General features: G+C 39.3%; 1 pseudogene; it reads right to left on the bottom strand.

The window, feature by feature from the left end:
• Positions 1 to 6,525: 6,525 nt before the first annotated feature.
• On the bottom strand, positions 6,526 to 7,273 carry LOC107508956 (annotated as a pseudogene).
• Between the last annotated feature and the right edge of the window lie 11,086 nt (positions 7,274 to 18,359).

The following is an 18,359-nucleotide window of genomic DNA, read 5'->3' as shown; positions in this document are numbered from 1 at the left end:
TTGCCATACGATAGTATATTAGTTTCAGTTTGTACAGCATAGTGATTAGAGATCTATATAACTCACAAAGTGATCGCCCCACTAAATCTGGTACCCCTCTTCTGCCTTACATATTTATATTATTATGAACTATTTTCCTTGTGCTACACTTTATAACTCTTTGTCTGTTTTGTAACTACCCATTTATACTTCTTAATCCCTTTGCCCTTTTCACCTTCCCCCTCAACCCCCTCCAATCTAGTAGTCATCAAAATATTCTTCTGAATTAATTTATTTCCGTTTTTGTTGCTGTTGTTGTCGTCATTTATTCTTTAGATTCCATGTGTATGTGAAATCATGTGATATTTGTCTTTCTCTATCTGACTTTATTCAGTGCAATACCCTCTAGGTCCATCAAGGCAATATCCTTTTCCATCCCCTTCCTTTTAGTCTGTGTGTTTCTTGTAATCTGAAGTGAGTCTCTTATAGGCAGCATATATAGGGGTCTTGTTTTCTTATCCATTCAACCACTCTATCTTTTGGTTGGAGCACTTAATTCTTTTCTATTTCAGGTACTTGTTGACAGGAATGTAGTTATTACCATTCTTTAGTCATGTTTTTGATACATGTTTTTAAAGAAGTCTCTCCAGCATTTTCTGTAATACTGGCTTGGTGTTGATAAATTCCTTTAACTTATTTTTGTCTGGGAAGCTCTTTATCTGTCCTTCAGCTCTAAATGACATCTTTGCTGGATAAATTATTCTTGGTTGTAGATCCTGGGTTTTCATCGTGTAGAATATTTTTTTGCCAAGCCTTTCTGTCCTGCAAAACCTTTTTTGAGAAATCAGCTGCCAGTCTTATGGGTGTTCCCTTGTAGGTAACTAACTGCTTTTCTCTTGCAGCTTTTAAGATTCTCTCTTTGTATTTAACCTTTAGCATTTTAATGATGATATGTCTTAGTGTGGGCCTCTTTGAGTTCCTCTTTCTTGGGACTCTCTGAGCTTCCTGGGGTTGTATGTCTATTTTCCTTCACCAGGTTAGGGAAGTTTTCCATCATTATTTCTTCAAATAGCTCTTCAACTTTTTGTTTTCCTTCAGGTACCCCTATGACATGGATATTTTTACATTTAATTGTGTTTCATAGGCTTTTTCAATGATTATAGTCTTGGCTTTTTTTTTTCTTGCTATTCTGATTGTCCTTGGCTTCCCCATCCTCTATATTAGCGGTTCAATCCTCTTTATCCACTCTGTTGATTCCTTCTAATATACTCTTCGTCTCAAATAATATGTTCTTCATTTCTGACCGATTCCCTTTTATAATTTTCATTTCCATTTTTTTTCAGCCCACCCCTGGATTGATGATTTTAGTATCTTAAAAAATAAAATAAAATAAATTACTTTCAAGTAAATGGTACATTGGTTAGACATCTATATAGTTTGTAAAACGATCCCCCCAACCGCTCCCTCCATCCTCTGATCCTCCACCTAGCCAACGTATTAATGCTAACTGCATTCCCTATGCTGTGCTCTCCATTCCTATGACCATCTAACAGCTACTAATTTGTACTTCTTTAACCCTTCACCCATTCTTCCAGCCTCCTAAATTCCCCTCTCCTTTGTCCATCACCAAATTGTCCACTATACTTGTGAGTCTGTTTTGATTAGTTTGTTCTTTTTATTCCTTAGATTCCTCATGTAAGTGAAATCATGTGGTGTTTATCTTTCTCTGTCTGACTTAAATACCTTCTAGGTCTATCAAAGCACTATCTTTTTCCATCCCCTTTCTTTTAGTCTGTGTGTGTCTTTTAATCTAAAGTGAGTCTCTTATAGGCAACATGTAGGTATCTTGTTTTCCTTTCCATTCATCCACTCTATCTTTTAGTTGGAGCATTTAATTCTTTTTCATTTGAGGTACTTATTGATAGGAATGTAGTTATTACCATTCTTTATTCCTGTTTTTGATACATGTTTTTTAATTTTTAAGAAGTCCCTCCAATACTTCCTGTAATACTGGCTTGGTGGTGATAAATTCTTTTAGCTTATTTTTGCCTGAGAAGCTCTTTATCTGTCCTATGACTCTAAATGATAGCTTTGCTAGGTAAATTATTCTTGGTTGTAGATCCTGGGTCTTCAACCTGATGAATATTTTTTGACAAGCCCTTATGTACTGTATAATTTTTTTTTAGAAATCAGCTGCCAGTATTATGGGTGTTCCCTTATAAGTAACTATCTGTTTTTCTCTTGCTGCTTTTAATATTCTTTTTTTGTATTTAAACTTCGGCATTTTAATTATGATGTGTCTTGGTGTGGGCCCTGATTTTTGGAATTCTCTGAGCGTCCTAGGGTGTTATGTCCATTTCCTTCACCAGATTAGGGAAGTTTTCCATCATAATTTCTTCAAACAGCCATTCAACATTTTGATTTTCTTCAGTTATGCTGATCAGATGGATATTTGGATCCTTAATAGTGTCCCATATGCTCCTTAAATTATATTTATAGTCTTGGCACCTCATCTCTTGCCATTCTGATTGTGTCTCCTTGGCTTTCCTGTCCTCTAGATAAGGCATTTAATCCTTTTCTTTATTCACTTTGTTTATTCGTTTATTCCATTTAATATACTTCTCATCTCAGATAATGTGTTCTTCATTTCAGAATGGTTCCCTTTTATAATTTCCATTTCCATTTTTATGTTTTTTATCTCTTTGTTAAAGTTCTCACTGAATTTATCTACACTTCCCATAAGTTCATTGAACATCTTTATAACCAGTGTTTTGAATTCTGCATTTGTTAGATTACTTGACTCTATTCTATCTGCATCTCTGTTCTGTTTTGTCATATGGTTTCTTCTTTGTTTTCCCATTTTGGCTATCTTTTCATGTCTGTTTCTAGGTACTAACCAAAGCTCTTAATTATACCAGTCTTATTAGTGTGGATTTGTGAAGTAGATGTCGAGGGGTTCAGCTGTGGGCCAAGTTTAGCTCCAGACTGTGTCCCTCCAGGGCCACCTGTTAAGATTCAGCAAGCAATCCACAAATGCTGTGCTTATGGTTGCCTCAAGAAACCATACCAGAAACTGAGGTCAGCTGCCACCAGTGTGAGTGTTGGTGCTGCTCAGCAAGGCGCACAGGACTCATGGAGGACATACCTGGATGTGGCTTGGGGCGGGGGCACAAATTGGGGGAAGCAGACTTTCAGGGAATTCTCTGGGTTGAGCGACCTCTGTTATCCAGTTAGATGACCTCTCAGCTATGGTGGTGCTGCCTCTACACACTGGGAAGAGGGAGGGCTCAACAGAGGAACAATGGATACTGCCAGCATTTCTGCCCTGGCAAGAGCCTTGCCTCTGGCCCTCACTTCAACATCTCAGTGTCCCCCTGTAAGTTCCTGTGCAGCTGACCTGGCGCTGGTGCTCAGAGTGAGCAGGTCTGTCACTGGGAAAGTCCAGTCATGGACACGGCCCCTTTAAGAGGCCTCTGTGGCTGCCTTAGCCTCTGTCCCACTCAGCTGTTAGGTTACCAGGCAGCCTCACATCTTCGTCCCCTCCCACTCTTTACCCTTTGCAGGGCGATTAATTATTTTTCTTCCTAGTTGTAGTAATTATGTTCATCTAGATCCCAGGTCACTTTACTTGCTGTTTGCTCTGTGTTTCTTTCTCAATTTTGATGTGGTCACGAGAGGAATGAACAAAGCCTCCATCACCTATATTTTTTTCGTTTGTTTGTTTCCCAAGTCTGCTTTTCTTGATGGAGTTCATACACTGGCTCTGAAAGCAAAAACCATAGAGAAGTTCCAGAAGAATTCTGAAAGAGGCTCACTTGGATGTATGTTCAGGAATGGTTATCTTAAAAACAAATTTCATTATGAGAAGACTAGCTCCTATTTGCACCTCAAATATCTCTTCCAAGAGACCTCTAACCACTCCATCCCCCAACACCTTTCCTTCTCATTTCATCTTTTAAAATGATGTTCATTCTGACTTTGTTAACATTTTTACTTGTTTCTTGCCTGCTGCCATCCTCACTAGTCTGTAAACTCTGAGAGCAGGAACCCTATGTGCCTTGTTTACTCTGTGAGCCCAGAGCCTAGAACTGTGCTTGACAAATCATAGATAGTCAATAGATATTTGTAGAATGAGTTAATAACTTTCTTAGTCACCTCTCATCTAGTCCTTACTGAGATTTCAACGATACAGCCATGTCTGATTAGAAACAAAATGTGCCATAATTGTAGATGATGTAGAACCACAGAACTGAAAGGTCCATAGAGACAAGCTTCAGTAAGCTCTAAATTTGTAGAATGTAAATTACAAATTTCAATTTGGGTAGGAATACCACTTCGACTAATTTGAATGTCATTAATAAGGTACATGTTAATTTATGAATTTACTATGTAATCAAATCAGCTGAGACCTTTCTTTTCCAGAATTAATATTCTCTACTAGAGTACAAAAGTATTCTTCCCACCACACCAGAGGTTCCTGTTCTACTCCCTTTTGGTGAAAGATTGGCTTTGGGTCGCTAGAGATGCTCTGTTGATTCCACTAGATGGCGGTACCATCTCCGAGTGCCTGATGGATTCCTGTTATTCCTAACCTGGTGGCTGTTGCTTGCTTGGAGACCATTCTTCAGTATAAACAAGCTGGGAAACTTCCCTGCCCAGGCCATGCGAGGGCTGTGACTCATTTTTTTTGTGATAACTACTCAGAAGTAGGGGCTGTTTCTTATGGGAGAACCAAGATTTGTATTTAATTACAAACACATGAATTGATTCTTCCTGATATACATGGAGAGAAAATTAAATGGACATAGTGAGGATTTAGGGAAATGGAGGTGACATTTAAGAGGCCAATATAGGGTTATTTGCTAGGTTTGAGTATTAGGGTTTTTCAAGTTAGGGCTTTGTTCTCCCTGAACTATTTGCTCAGTGTTCAGCTTTCTACTGTATTCCTGTGAGTCAGGGCAGTCATTCTCAATGAGTGGAGAGAGAGGTTGCCACACTGCTCCAGGCATGGAGAATCACTGTGTTTAATTACAGTTGTACATGTGACTGGCCTGGAAGCTGGAAAGGAACCTCTAGAACTACTGGGCTGGGGCTTCATACTGATGTTGATGATTTCCTTCTTAGAATTAGTAAAGTAGCCAAGGCCAGGTGGATATCCAAGACTGCTCTTTGGTTGGTCGTATTGGCTCCAAGGGGCTTCCCCCAACCCTCCTTCAGGGGTGCAGAATGGAAGGCCATTGTGCATGTGCATACAATTTTCTTGTGCCTGCAGTGACTGAGGCATTTTTCAACTGTTTTAATGTGGTGCCTTACCTGTCTTTTATTTCTGCTTCATTTGTCTGGGTAGGGAGGGTAAGAGTTTATTTTTTTCCTTGTTTGTTTGTACCTTCAGTAACTTACATAGGAGGTTTTTGTGTTTTATTTTTATTATGGCCATATTTTCTAGACATCCACCTATGAACAAATTCCTTTCCCCAGGACAGCCTGCCAAGAGTCACAACTTTATTGACCTGGAGGGGTGTAACCCAGTACTGCCTGAGGGATGGCCGTTTTTTTCAGAGGAATATGAATTATAGAAGACTAGTCCTGCTGGGAAGTCTAAAGGTTGAAGCAGGTACATGTTCTTGCAATTAATTTTCCAGGTTGTTTCAAGCGAGATGACAAGTCGTATTAAGCCAGCGTCCCTTCTTTCTCCCATTTGGCATAGATCCCCTCAGAGTCCATTGCGAGTATTTACCTTCCTTGATCATCTTCCCTCTGACAGCATCCCTGATGATGATTCCCTCTCTATATCCTCAGAGTTCATTATCTTGTTTTCAGTATTAACAGAACCCTGTACACCTTTTATCACTGTTCATATCACACTGAATTGTAATTGTAGTTTGCAATTCCTTTTCTTCTTGTAGACTGCCACCTCTTTGGTGGATGGGTCCTCAGCACAGGGCCCAGAATGTCTTAGGTGCACAATACACTTTTCTTTAACTCAAGAGACAATTTCCATAGCCGCCTTCTCCCAATGGAATGCTGTCATCCTGTTACAATTAAGTAATTTCTTAATTTACATGTTTCGAAGAAGCGGTTAAATGTGTGAAAGGTCTATCTTCAATGTATATGTTGTATTTATTATAGTACTTGAGATATTTTTGAGAAGCTGGTATTACTAGTGATGACTTTAAACCTAAGGTTTTAAATCAATTGATGTTATGTCTTCATTACCGATCTTTCAAGTGACGGCATGAGGTTCATTGGAACTTGGTCAGTGTTATAAAAGGCACCTCTTCATTAGGCAGAGTATCATTTCCATATCCAATTTCTCATGATAGTAAGGCCATTTTTAAAAATCAGCATATCAAGGTATGATTTATATAAGTATAAAATTCAATGAGTTTTGACAAATGTGCACCATTATGTAAATACTGCCACAATCAAAATACAGAGCATTTACATCACCCAGAAAAGTTTCCTCATGCTTTATTTTTTTTTTCAATTTGAAACAGGCACTGTTTAATAACTGACTAGATTATAAAAATAACCGTGGTAGATATCTTAGTTCATCCTTCTAATAAGCCTGTTGATCTGGTCCCCATTGCCAGTGTTTCCATCTTCTACAAAACAGATGATCTTTTTCTTCATTCTGTCTCGTGGCGAAGACAACTTAGAGGGCTATAAGAAGTTGTTTTCTTCTTTGAAGCATTTTCCAAAAGTGTAGATCTGGTGAATCAGATCCTCCTTGCAAATGATGCCATAATTACCAAGAGAATGAGGAATCAATGTGTTACCTGTCAGGGCAATTCACTTTTTATTGATTTTGCCATAACCATGCTTGTAGAGGAATTCATTGACTGACTTCAGGTTTGGGTACCCCCATGCAATGTATGGCTCCACGGTCCTCATCATGTTAATCGAAGCTTTGTTGAGCTTAACAAAGGTGCCATTAAAGATCTGGCGAAGGTGAAGAAGCCACAGCACCTTTTGGACTTTGGGGCTCACACCGTTGATGCCTCCGATCCTGATGACAAATGCCAGTTTGGGTTCTGCAGGTACATAGAAGTTACCAGCTTTTCTTGCCGTCCTAGCCATCCAAATCTTGGTTCTGTACATTTGCCTATATTCTTTGTGATAGTGCTTAGCTTTTTCATAGATAAGCCTCCTCCTTGTCTTTTGAAGCATCTTTTGGACAAAACTTCTTTCTCAGGAGCTTGAACTTCAGCTCTGCAAAGTTCTTTCACTTTTTCTTAGGGGTTTCTGGCACAGAAGGAAACTTCTCTTCTGCACCCTCCATGGTTCCAGCTGGAAAAAGCTGTTCATGCTCTTTTGTATTCAACCAACCTCCAGCTTTTTATCACTACTTTCCCTTTCCTAGAAATTCATAAAAATGGTATCATACATACAGTATGTACCCTTTGGTGTCTGGCTTCTTTAGCATAATGCTTTTGAAATATCTATATGAGTATTTTGATTCATAAACCTAGTATATCCTTCTGTTTACTTTGGTCTTTAAGCAATGTTTGTTGTTTTCAATGTACTGATCTTGCACATATTTTGTTACTTTTATCCCTAAATATTTACTGGTTTTTGATGCTATTGTAAATGGCACTTTTTAAAAATTCAGTTTCCAATTCTTCGATGCTAACATATGAAGTTACAATTTATTTGTATATTGACCTTGTATCCTGTGACCTTAGGAATGTTTACAATGATGATCACATTTTAGAATAAAAACAGTTTTGCTCCTTTCTTTTATTTCTTTTTTCTTGCCTTCTTGTACTGGGTAGGCTATTTAGCACACTGTTGAATGGAAGTGGTGAAAGCAGACATCCTTGTCTTGTCAGTAGGATTTTCTGATGTTGGCAATTCATTCCTGATGTTGGCAATTTATGTCTTCTCTCTTTCTCTCTTTTTTATCAGTCTGTCTAGAGGTTATAAATTTTATTGATCTTTTCAAAGAACCAGCTTTTGGTTTCATTGATTTTTCTCTACTATTTTTGTTTTGTTTTGCTTTGTTTTATGTTCTAGTCCACTGATTTCTGATTTGTAGTCTATGTCCTTCCTTCTATATTCTTTGCATTTAATTATTATTATTTTTTTTTTGCTAATTTCTTAAGGTAAAGCTGAGGCCATTGATTCAAAAATCTTTCTTTTCTTCTAATATAAATACATAATGCTACAAATTTCCCTGAAGCACTACTTTAGCTGCTTCTCAAATATGTTTATAAGTTGCGTTTTGATTTTAATTCAGTTTAAGACATTTTAAAATTTCCCTTGTGCTTTCTTCTTTGACCCATCAGATTTAGAAGTATATTGTTTAATTTCCAAGTATTATGGATTTCCCAAATTTCTTTTTGATTTCTAATTTAATTGCATTGTGAGTAGAGAGGGTACTTGGTTTGATTTTTAATAGTTTTAAATTGTCAAGAATTGTTTATGCCCTACTATATGTCTATTCTGTAGAATGTCCCATATAAGTTTGACCAAAAAAAGTATATTCTGCTGTTGCTAAGTGATATGTTTTTTGTGTTGGTTAGGTCAAGTTGGTTGAATTCTGTTCAAGTTCTCTATATACTTACTAATTTTCTGTCTAGTTTTATCAACTATTGAGAGAGGAATATCAAAATTGCCAATCAATTGTTGAACTGAACTGTTTATGTTTGCCTTCACTACTGTCAGTTTTTCCTTCATGTGTTGAGGGGTCTTTGCTAGGTGCATGCATATCTATAATGGTTAATCTTCCTGATTTTGCCCCCTAGGAGACATTTGTAAGTGTCTGGAGACATTATTATTTTTTTAAATAAATTTATTTAACATATACAGCACATTGGTTAGACATCTATAATGTTCATAAAACGATCCCCCCAATTGCTCCCTCCCTCTGGCAATCCACTTAGCTATCATATTAATGCTAACTAACTGCATTCCCTCTTCAATGCTCCCTGTGCCCAACTATCAACTATTAATTTGTACTTTAACCCTTCATCCCATTACCCCAACCTCCCAACCTAGAGACATTATTGATTGTTAAATTGGGAGGATGCCACTGGCACTAGTGGGTAAAAGCCAAGGATGCTGCTTAATATCCTACATACTTGGGACATCTCCACACGGCAAAGAATTATTGAGCTCCACATATCATGTACTGAGGTTGAGAAATCCAATTTCTTTAATACATCATACCTAAAGCTCTAGCAATTTTTCAAGAATAAATCAATCTCTCTCTCTCTCTCTCTCTCTCTCTCTCTCTCTCTCTCTCTCTTTTGGTCTGCCTTTGGTTCATTTCCAGAGCCCTGAAATGTTTCTTTATGGCATTTTTGTCCAGTTTTGTGTTTGCTTTTGGTGAAGATTTGCTGATCTCTTCATGCCTCCATAGCTGAAAATCTGACCATCCTTTTACTTTTAACCTATCTGTCTTTATATTGAAAATAGGTTTCTTGAAGACAGCATACAAGAATTTTTAAAAATCTAATATGACATCTGCTTTTTAATTGGGACTATTCAGACCATTTATATTTAATGTAATTATAGAGTTGAGTTTAAAGCTATTGGGTTTTTTTGTTGTTGTTGTTTCCTGTATGTTCCATCTGATTTTATTCCTTTATCCTTTCTTTTTCTGTCTTCTCTTGGATTGAGTATTTTTTTCTGTGATTCCATTTTATCTTCACTGTTGATTTATTAGCTGTACCTCTATTTGAATTGATTTTAGAGGCTATTGTAATGTTTAACTATATGGCTTTAACTCATCACAGTATACCTTTAAATAAGAATATGCCACTTCATGCATACACCATACATACATACACCCTCCCCCCCCCCCCACACATTCACAACACCCTTACAATAGTATGCTTTTATTTCTCCCATCTTGTCCATTGTGTTACTGTTGTGGTACCTTTTTTTTACACAAAAGTTACAAATACGTTGCTTTTATTTTTGCTTTAAAGGGTGAGCCATCTTTTAAATGGATTGAAAATTAGAAGAAAAGTCTTTTTATTTACTACATATGTACCATTTCCAGTGCTTTGCATAGATATAAATCTCTATCAAATATCATTTTCCTTCTGCCTGAACATTTATTGCCATGCAAGTTTGCTGCTACTGATTTCTCTCAGATCTTGTTTGTCTAAAACGAAGCCTTTAGTTTTCTCCATTTTTTGAAAGATATTTTCACTAGCTACAGAATTCTAAGTTAATGTTTTCTTTCTTTTGGTACTTAAAGATGTCATTTCATTGTCTCCTCAAGGTAACAGTTTCAGGAACACATTTACTTTTTCCCGGTCACAAATTCTGATATTACTATTGGGATCACACTCATGTGTAATGTTTCCTGTCATTTCTTTTTCCTTAAGGGGTTACATGCTAGCCTGTTATCTGCCTTTGACTCTGACCCTAATATAACTTCCTCTATATTTCTTTCCCAGAGCACATATTTTCCTTTGCCTACTCCATCTAAGAGGGAGTTTGAGAGATCACCCTCTCTGGCTTCCTTCCCAGGGCTCTTTCCAGTGCTGTGAAGAAAAACTAGGTGTTGGTTCAAACAGACTGGGGCTGAATTTCAGTTTTCCATTTCCATCAGTTGTGTGGCCTTGAGTAAATTACTTGAATCTCAGGAATGATGTATGTAAAATTTGAATAATAATATATTTGAGAATAATTGGGAGGACTAAATTAGATAATGTTTGAAAAGTTTTTAGTGCCACATTTGGCATGTGATAATCATATTAAACATTCACATTGTGTGTATTATGTGATATATCTATATATTTTCCAATTTATAGCTGAAGGACCTGAAGCATAGTAGGGAGACAAAGGACCTTTCAAGTAGGAAAAATAGCTTTAGAGAAAAGATCTAAATGAAAGAATATAGGAAGCATGTTTGAGAAGTGGCCAATAGTCTGGTCAAGCTGGGTGAGTATATGTTATACGAGATGGAGAAGTGTAGTGGAAGATACGGTTTGTCATATAAACTCTAAAGTATGGAGTACTTCGAAAGCCATGCTAAAAAATTTGGTTTGTTTCATTCTACATAAAGTGACAAGCCATCAAGGGAGTGACATGATCAGATTTGTTCTTTTAGAATAGCTCTTGGGTCATTTGTGGATGGATTGAACATAGGAGAACCTAAAACAGAGAGACCAAGTAGAATGTTCTTGTGCAGGAGTACATATGAAGTAATGAGCTCAACTGGGGGGTGGTGGTTAAACTAGGACGGGAGAATCATGGAGATATAATAGTTAGCAGGACTCACTGGCTTATTAGATAAAAGAGAAGGTGAAATTACTGATGAGTCAGCTTTATTATCCCTGGCGACAAGGAGGAAGGTGATGTCATTAACTGAGACAGAGAATTCTGAAAGGAGCAGATTGGTGGAAGGAGATGTAAAAACTCTGCTTTATGTGGATAACTGACCATTTAGCATCTTTTCCGTCTTCAGGAAGCAGCAAGGTGGGCCACCTAAGGAAGGTTTGGTAGGGTAGTTCCAAGGAGGAAGGGAGATGGAATTCACAGACCAGAAACAGGTTTGGAACAATTATCCTGAGCTGAAAATGGTGTGGGGATCTGAAAATGTCTTATGAATAGTTTGGATAAGAACTTTGCTCCCATAAAATTCCTACTTCAATCTTCTATCTAATCTTTCCCCCAAATCCAAGCTTGGCCAAGAAGCAGCTGACCCTTTAAGGAACCATGAAGGCTCGAGCAGTTGGCCAGGGTGGGCTAAAGATTAAAGGGCCCTTACTGGATCTTTGAACTCCCTGAAGCTCCTTATGACTCTCGGAGATGGGAATAGGCTCAATAATAACCCAGATTCAATCTCTTGCCACCTCAGTAGCATAGGGACCCAGAGCAGACCACATTTTTTTAAAGAAAATAAAAGAATATGACATTTCTTACTCCCTGGTATATTTATAACATGATTATTAGTTTAAACGTTTGATTTATGTGTCTGTTCCTCAGTAGACCATAAACTCCTGAAGAAATATATCTAAGTTGTTAAGGTGAGCCCAGCACCTAGCATAGAGCTTGGTTGATCCTTATTAATTTGTTTATTCAGTACCATTTATGAGTACAGCAAGAGGCCCTGTACTATGTACTGAATATTCATTTATTTAGCAGATATTTACTGAACACTTACCGTAATCCAGGCCAAGTGCTAAAAGCACAAATGTGAACAAGCCTGCCAAGGTGTCTGTTTCCAAGAAGTTTACATCTTAGATGAGGAAGTCAATAAATGAAAACAAAAAAAAATTAACAAAATAGCTTCAGGTGGTGACAAATGCCATGAAGATAACAGAAGAGAGCACTATGATAGGGAGAAACTTGGGGAATGACTTTGGATACAGAGATTGGGCAGGTCATGGCTGAGGTGGGCACCTATGACCTCATACCTGAATGGTTAGTGGGAGTGAGTCATGAAATGATGGAGGAAGGCCGGGATAGCAAGAAGGGGGAACAGACTATGGGATGGCAATGCACGAGTAAGCAAGGGCCAGATCATGCAGAGCCTACAGAAAGGAAATTTGGATTTATTCTAAGTGTAATTGGAGGGCTTGACCTGGTAGGGGTGTGGGGTGCTACAATCATATTTTCTCTTTGAAAAGATCTTCTGGATATTGAGAGAAATGTACTGGGCCAACCAAAGAAGCAGGGAGACCATGTGAAGAGGGTATTGGGATGGTCCAGGTGGCACATGATGGATACTTGGACCAAGTGTCATTGGAGGTGGAAAGAGGGTATATCTGGAAGGAGATCCAATTGGTTGGAGGTGGAGTGTGAGGAATAGAAAGAAATCTAGAGTGACTCCTAGGTAGGATGATTAACCATCCCTGTTTGACTAAGACCCGGGAGTTTCCTGGGACATGGAATTTCAGGGCTAAAACCAGGACAAGTCCCAGGCAAACCAGGATAGTTGGTCACACCACTGCTAGGATTTTGGACCAAGCAATGGGGTGATTGTTGATTGTGCCATATACTGAGATAAAGAGGACTCATGGAGAACTGATTTGGGGTTGTAAATTAAGAGTTCTATTTTTGCCACATTAAGTTTGAGATGCTCATTAAACACCCATGTAGAGAAAGAGTAAGTAATTAGATATACATATCTGGAGCCTGAGGGAGAGGTCAGATTCAGACAGGAATTTGAAAGCCAGCAGCATGTAGATGGTATTTAAAACAATGGGGAAGATGGTCTAGAGTATACAGAGTACAGAAGCAGGCTGAAGGGGAGTTTGGGTACTCCCATCATTGTGAGGTTAAGCAGAGGAGAAGTGGTTACGCAAGCAAGAGATTAAGAAAGAATAGCCAGTGAAGAGGGAAAAAAATAGTGGAATGTGATGTCCCGAAGGTCTACAGAAAAAAACGTTTCATGAAGGTGGGAGTGGCCAACCATGTCAAATGATGCTGAATAAAATGAAGACAGAAAAGTAAATTTAAAAATCAGTCCCAGTTGCTAAGGAGTTTCTGTCTACAGGGACAGTGAACTTCCATACAGTGACGAGGGCTGTGATATTGATAAGTGCAGGATGCCAGGCAAGGGCATAGGGCTTCTTCCTGGCTTGCACTTGGAAGGAGACATGACAAACAAGAAGCAGACAGAGAAGAGGTCTTCAGGCCAAGAACGCCACAGGCACTGAAAGGGGATAATCAACAAGATAGTCAACTGTTGGGGTTTCAGGATGGCTGGGGTATAGCGTGGTGAAACAAATGGGGGTTTCAATGCAGGGAGGAGGGAGGCCCGGAGCTGAAAAATGTACCAGAAAGGTCGCCTAAGATGAGACTGAGAAGTGTCTGTTGGATTTAGCAACCTGAAAATAAGATTTATCTTTGCCAGGATAACTTTGCCCATTTTCAAGGAGCTGTGGGAACAGAAACTAGACTGTGAGTAATGGAGAGGCAAAAAATTAGACACGCCAAGTGCACAGATCACTCTTTTTAAGAAACTTGAAGTAAAAGGAGAGCGGGTGATAAGGTAGTTGGTTGGGGTGGGGGTGGACACAGAGTTGGATTTTGCTATTTTTTTTATGGCTTTTTATGGTTTCTTTTTTATGAGTTTAGTTATAGGCTTGAGGGAAACAACTAGAAGAGAGGGACAGCTTGAAATTATAAGAGAGAGGAGATAATTGATGAAGTATTATCTTGGAGGAGATGGGTATTTGTAAGGATGAGAACATGTAGAAAGTTTAGCTTTGGACAGGAGGAGAGGGACAGGTGGATGAGAATATAGACAGCTGTTAACAGTGGGCACAGGGAGACCAAAGTGAAGGTGTCCTAGGTCAGGACCGTGCCTTTCTGGTTGTCTTTATTTTGCCCTGATTCATAATGGGGTATGCTGCCAAGAGTGACTGAGGCATGTGGAAGGCAGAAGAGTGTGAATGATGGAGTATCGATGTGGTTAATTCCTATAATGGCTTGGTGTGATATTTTTCTGGGCATAGGAGCAGGAAAAGTGGACAGATTAATTCAGAGTAGAGTTTTACAGTGTGATACAGCCGAAGACAAGTGAACAAGAATACTGGCTAGCGAGGGATGACATGACAGGCCATGAGTTTGGGCTGAATTGTGCAGGAATGAAACGAACAAGGCTTTAGTTGCTAGAGTAGGAAAAAATTGAGAGCCTAAGGTACTATAGGAAGGCAAGGAACAGGTACAAAGGTAAGAGAGGTGTTTAAAGGACCAAAACTGTGGTCAGAAAGTGGGGTATTAGAGTTTATGTTTTCCAAGGTGGAGTAAATCTGAGTGGTGAGAAGGTCCAAGGCATGGCCTTGGGTGTGAATGACTTATTGGAGTGGAAGTGAATATCCCTGGAATTGAGGATATTAAGGTCTTGTGAGGTTAGGACAATGGAGAGTTCATTCACATTAGCACTAAAATCACTTAGAATGAGGGAGGTAAGGGATGGAGAGGGAGGTGCTGAACCAGGAGCCCAGGTCTTTGATGAAAGCAGAGGACTGACCAGCAGGCTAGTGGGTGGCAGAGATGAGAGGGTGAAGAAACTGGTTGACTGAAGGCTGGAATGGTTTTTATGTAGAAATAGAGCCATAATGGTGCCTCATAAGTTTATTGAACCAAGCTGAACCAAAGTGCTGCTGTATTAGTTCCAGAAAATGACAAAGTCAGCACAAGATGCCATTTTCTAGAAAAAAAAAAAAAACCATTAGACATTAAAGTCAGGACAGAAAGAGTTTTGCCTAAACTGTCGATTTAAGAAGAGACCCAGAAAAGAAATATCAGCAGATTGACTACCGGGCCCTTTCTCTGGGCTCCATTCAACCAACATCTCTTTTCTTGAGCTGATGACTGACAATTTCATTTCTCCCCTCCCCCTCTGGGGAGTTGCCAGTGCCAATTCTTTGCTCCATGACACAGTCTTGGCAGAAAAAAAATCAGCTAGCCATCTTAGGCTGGCATCATTCCCGGTAGAATCCAGAGTGGAGACACTGAGAGATGGAGCTGAAGGAAGCACATTTCAGGCGCACTTCTCCTCAGTGAGCAAGGGTTCATTAGCCAAAACGATCATTTTCCCTGGCCCATTCTCAGAGCAACTTAAAAATAACCTGAGCTGTCTCTCCACCCTTTCACACAGGCATACAAGTTGCTTCCTGCTCAGACAGAACCCACCGTAACCTCAGCCCTTCTAGAACACAAGCACTATTCGCATATTCCTTCTCCTTGTGAGCGATGTGAATACACTCAAAGCTCACTTCCAGGACACTACTCTCTCTTGTTCTCCTCCTACTTCACTAGCTACTTGTTATTCAGCCTCCTGTGCAGGTTCCTTCTCATTAACTTCACCTCTAAAAGTTGGAATGTCCCAGTTCTCAGCCCTCAATCTCTACCTCCTCCCTACCTACGCCCGTTTCCTTTGTGATCTCAACTAGCTTCCTGGCTTTACTGCCGTCTAATCACTGAAGAAAACACCAAATGTATATCTGTACTCCTGAGACAGACTGTATCTAGTCTTGTATATCCAGTCATCTCCTTGGCATCTCTACTTGGGTTCTCACAGACATCTCCAACTTAACATGCTCAGAACTGAACTTGTGTTTCCCCACTCTCCCCTGCCACACCTGCTCTCCCTGAGCCTACTCCCATCTCAGTCAACGGCAACTCTATCTTTCTGATTGCTTAGGTCTTATACCTTGGAGTCAACCTAACTTCTCTCTTCTCTCATAGCTCAGTTATAATCTATCAGCAAATCCTGTCAGTTCTACCTTCAAAAGATACCCAGAATCTGACCATTTCTCACTGCTACCCTTCTAACACCCTGAACCAAGCCATCATCATATCTTGCTTAGATTATTGCAAAAGCCTCCTAGTTGGAATCTACTTCTACCATATTCCAAATAGCAGCCAGAATGATCCTCTTAAAAATGTTAAGTCATGAAGATTATGTCATGCCCACACTCAACCCTCCAATAGTTTCCCATCTCATTCAGAATAATATCAAATCTGCTCACAGTGACCTGGAATGATCTGCCTCCCTCACTCACCCTGTCTTTATCTCCTACTGCTTTTTCTCATTTACTCTGCTATAGCCACACTAGCCTCCTTGTTGTTTCTCAAACACTCTGTGTTCTTGCCTCAGAGGCTTTGCACTTATTACTTCCTCTGCCTGGAATGTGTTTCTCCAATGTCCACATGGTTTGCTATCTCACTTCCTTCAAGTCTTTGTTCAAATGTCATTCTTCTCAGTGAGGCATTTCTTGCCTACCCTGTATAAATATGTGACATAAAATTTAACAGCACCTACTGCTCTCCTCTCCCTTTTACTCTTTCAACTTTACTCCACAGACTCATCATCCTCTGAGACTATATATTTACTAAATGTAAATTATGAGAGCAGGGACTTTCTGTTTTATCAATTCCTGGATCCCTTATACCTAGAAGAGTACCTGGCCCACGGAAGGTACTCAATAAATATCTGTGGAACAAGTAAGATTCAGTTCAATTGACTGTAGGGAACCCTCTGGATTCTTCAGTCCTCTGGTTACCAGCACTAGTATAGTAGTTTTTGTAACAAAACCTTCTCAAGCTCTTCTAAAAGCACAACTTTATTAAAAAGCAACTAGTTTGTCCGGGCTCTTGCATATTTATACCCTCATGCACCTAACCCCAGCAGGCGCGGCCTTTGCCTTCTCTTCCTTTGCTTCCTAGTTCCTGTAAGAAAATCACTAGTGATGACAGCCTGCAGGTGAACGTAACTATTCAACACCAGCATTCAATAAAAATTACTGTTGTGATTATTCTTTTATAGACCAGAGGAATCTGTTATAATCTTCTTGTAATTATGTAAGTCTCTTGGCCAAATACATTTAATTGATGAAGTAAATGTCTTGAAATATAGCTTTCTACTGATTAAGTTTTCAGAAGACCTGAATTGTGGTCCCAACTGTACCATGGAATTGCCACAACTCTGGGTACTTCCCCTGAGTTCCCCAGTATACTCTAGGGGGAAAATGTAGACTTTGAACTAGATGATTACTTAGACCCTTTTTTGAATTAAAATTGTGATTTCTGTGAAAGAGAAGAGTTCCTATTAAGTTATTATAAATGCAGGTGGTTATCTCACTGGCTTTTGTTATGCCAAAGAAACAGGATACAAGACAGTGTGACCTTGATATTGGTCAGGACTTTTTCACTGTTAGGGGTAGAAACCCAGCTCTAACTGGCTGGAGCAAGTAGTGTGTGTATTGGTTCCTACAGGCTGAAATCTCAGAGGTAGAGTCTCTTGTGGCCAAGAGAAAAAAGGCTTCTTCCCAAAAATTCTGGGATCTTCTTAAAATTAAATCTCATTGATCTCATTTGAATCATGTGGACTTTCTGAACCAATCACTATTTCCAGGGAAATAAAGAGTCAGATTAGTCACATCTGTGTCACAGCTTCCATTCTCCAATGGATCTGGGGTGGGGGTGGGGCCAGCCTATCCCAACCCACATGGGCTGATGGTGGCAGAAGAGCGGATGTTAAAAGGAAACTCAGGGGGCTGTTAACAGAAGACGAGAGATTGGATATTGGACAAGTGAAAATAGTAGATGCTTATTTCAGTCCTCATTACATTATGAGTTTCTTATATGTACTGTATTCATTTTCCATGGCTGCTGTAACAAATTACTACAAACTAGGTGGCCTAAACAACAAAAATTTATTCTCTCACAATTCTAGAGGCCCAAAGTCTGAAATCGAGGTGTTGCCAGGGCCATACTCCTTCTGGAAGCTCTAAGGAAGAATTCCTTCTTTGCCTCTTTCAGTTTCTGGCGGCTGTCAACATTCCTTGACTTGTGGCAGCATCACTCGAATCTCTACCTCTGTGGTCACATTACCTCCTCCTCTTCTGTCTGTTTCAAATCACCCTCTGCCTTTCTCTTATAAGGATGCCATCATTGAATCTAGG

Source organism: Rousettus aegyptiacus, unplaced genomic scaffold (genome assembly GCF_014176215.1).
Source record: "Rousettus aegyptiacus isolate mRouAeg1 unplaced genomic scaffold, mRouAeg1.p scaffold_m13_p_17, whole genome shotgun sequence".
Classification (NCBI taxonomy): Eukaryota; Metazoa; Chordata; class Mammalia; order Chiroptera; family Pteropodidae; genus Rousettus; species Rousettus aegyptiacus.
The sequence above is the reverse complement of the archived record's forward strand: the minus strand, read 5'-3'. Positions and strand labels throughout refer to the sequence as shown.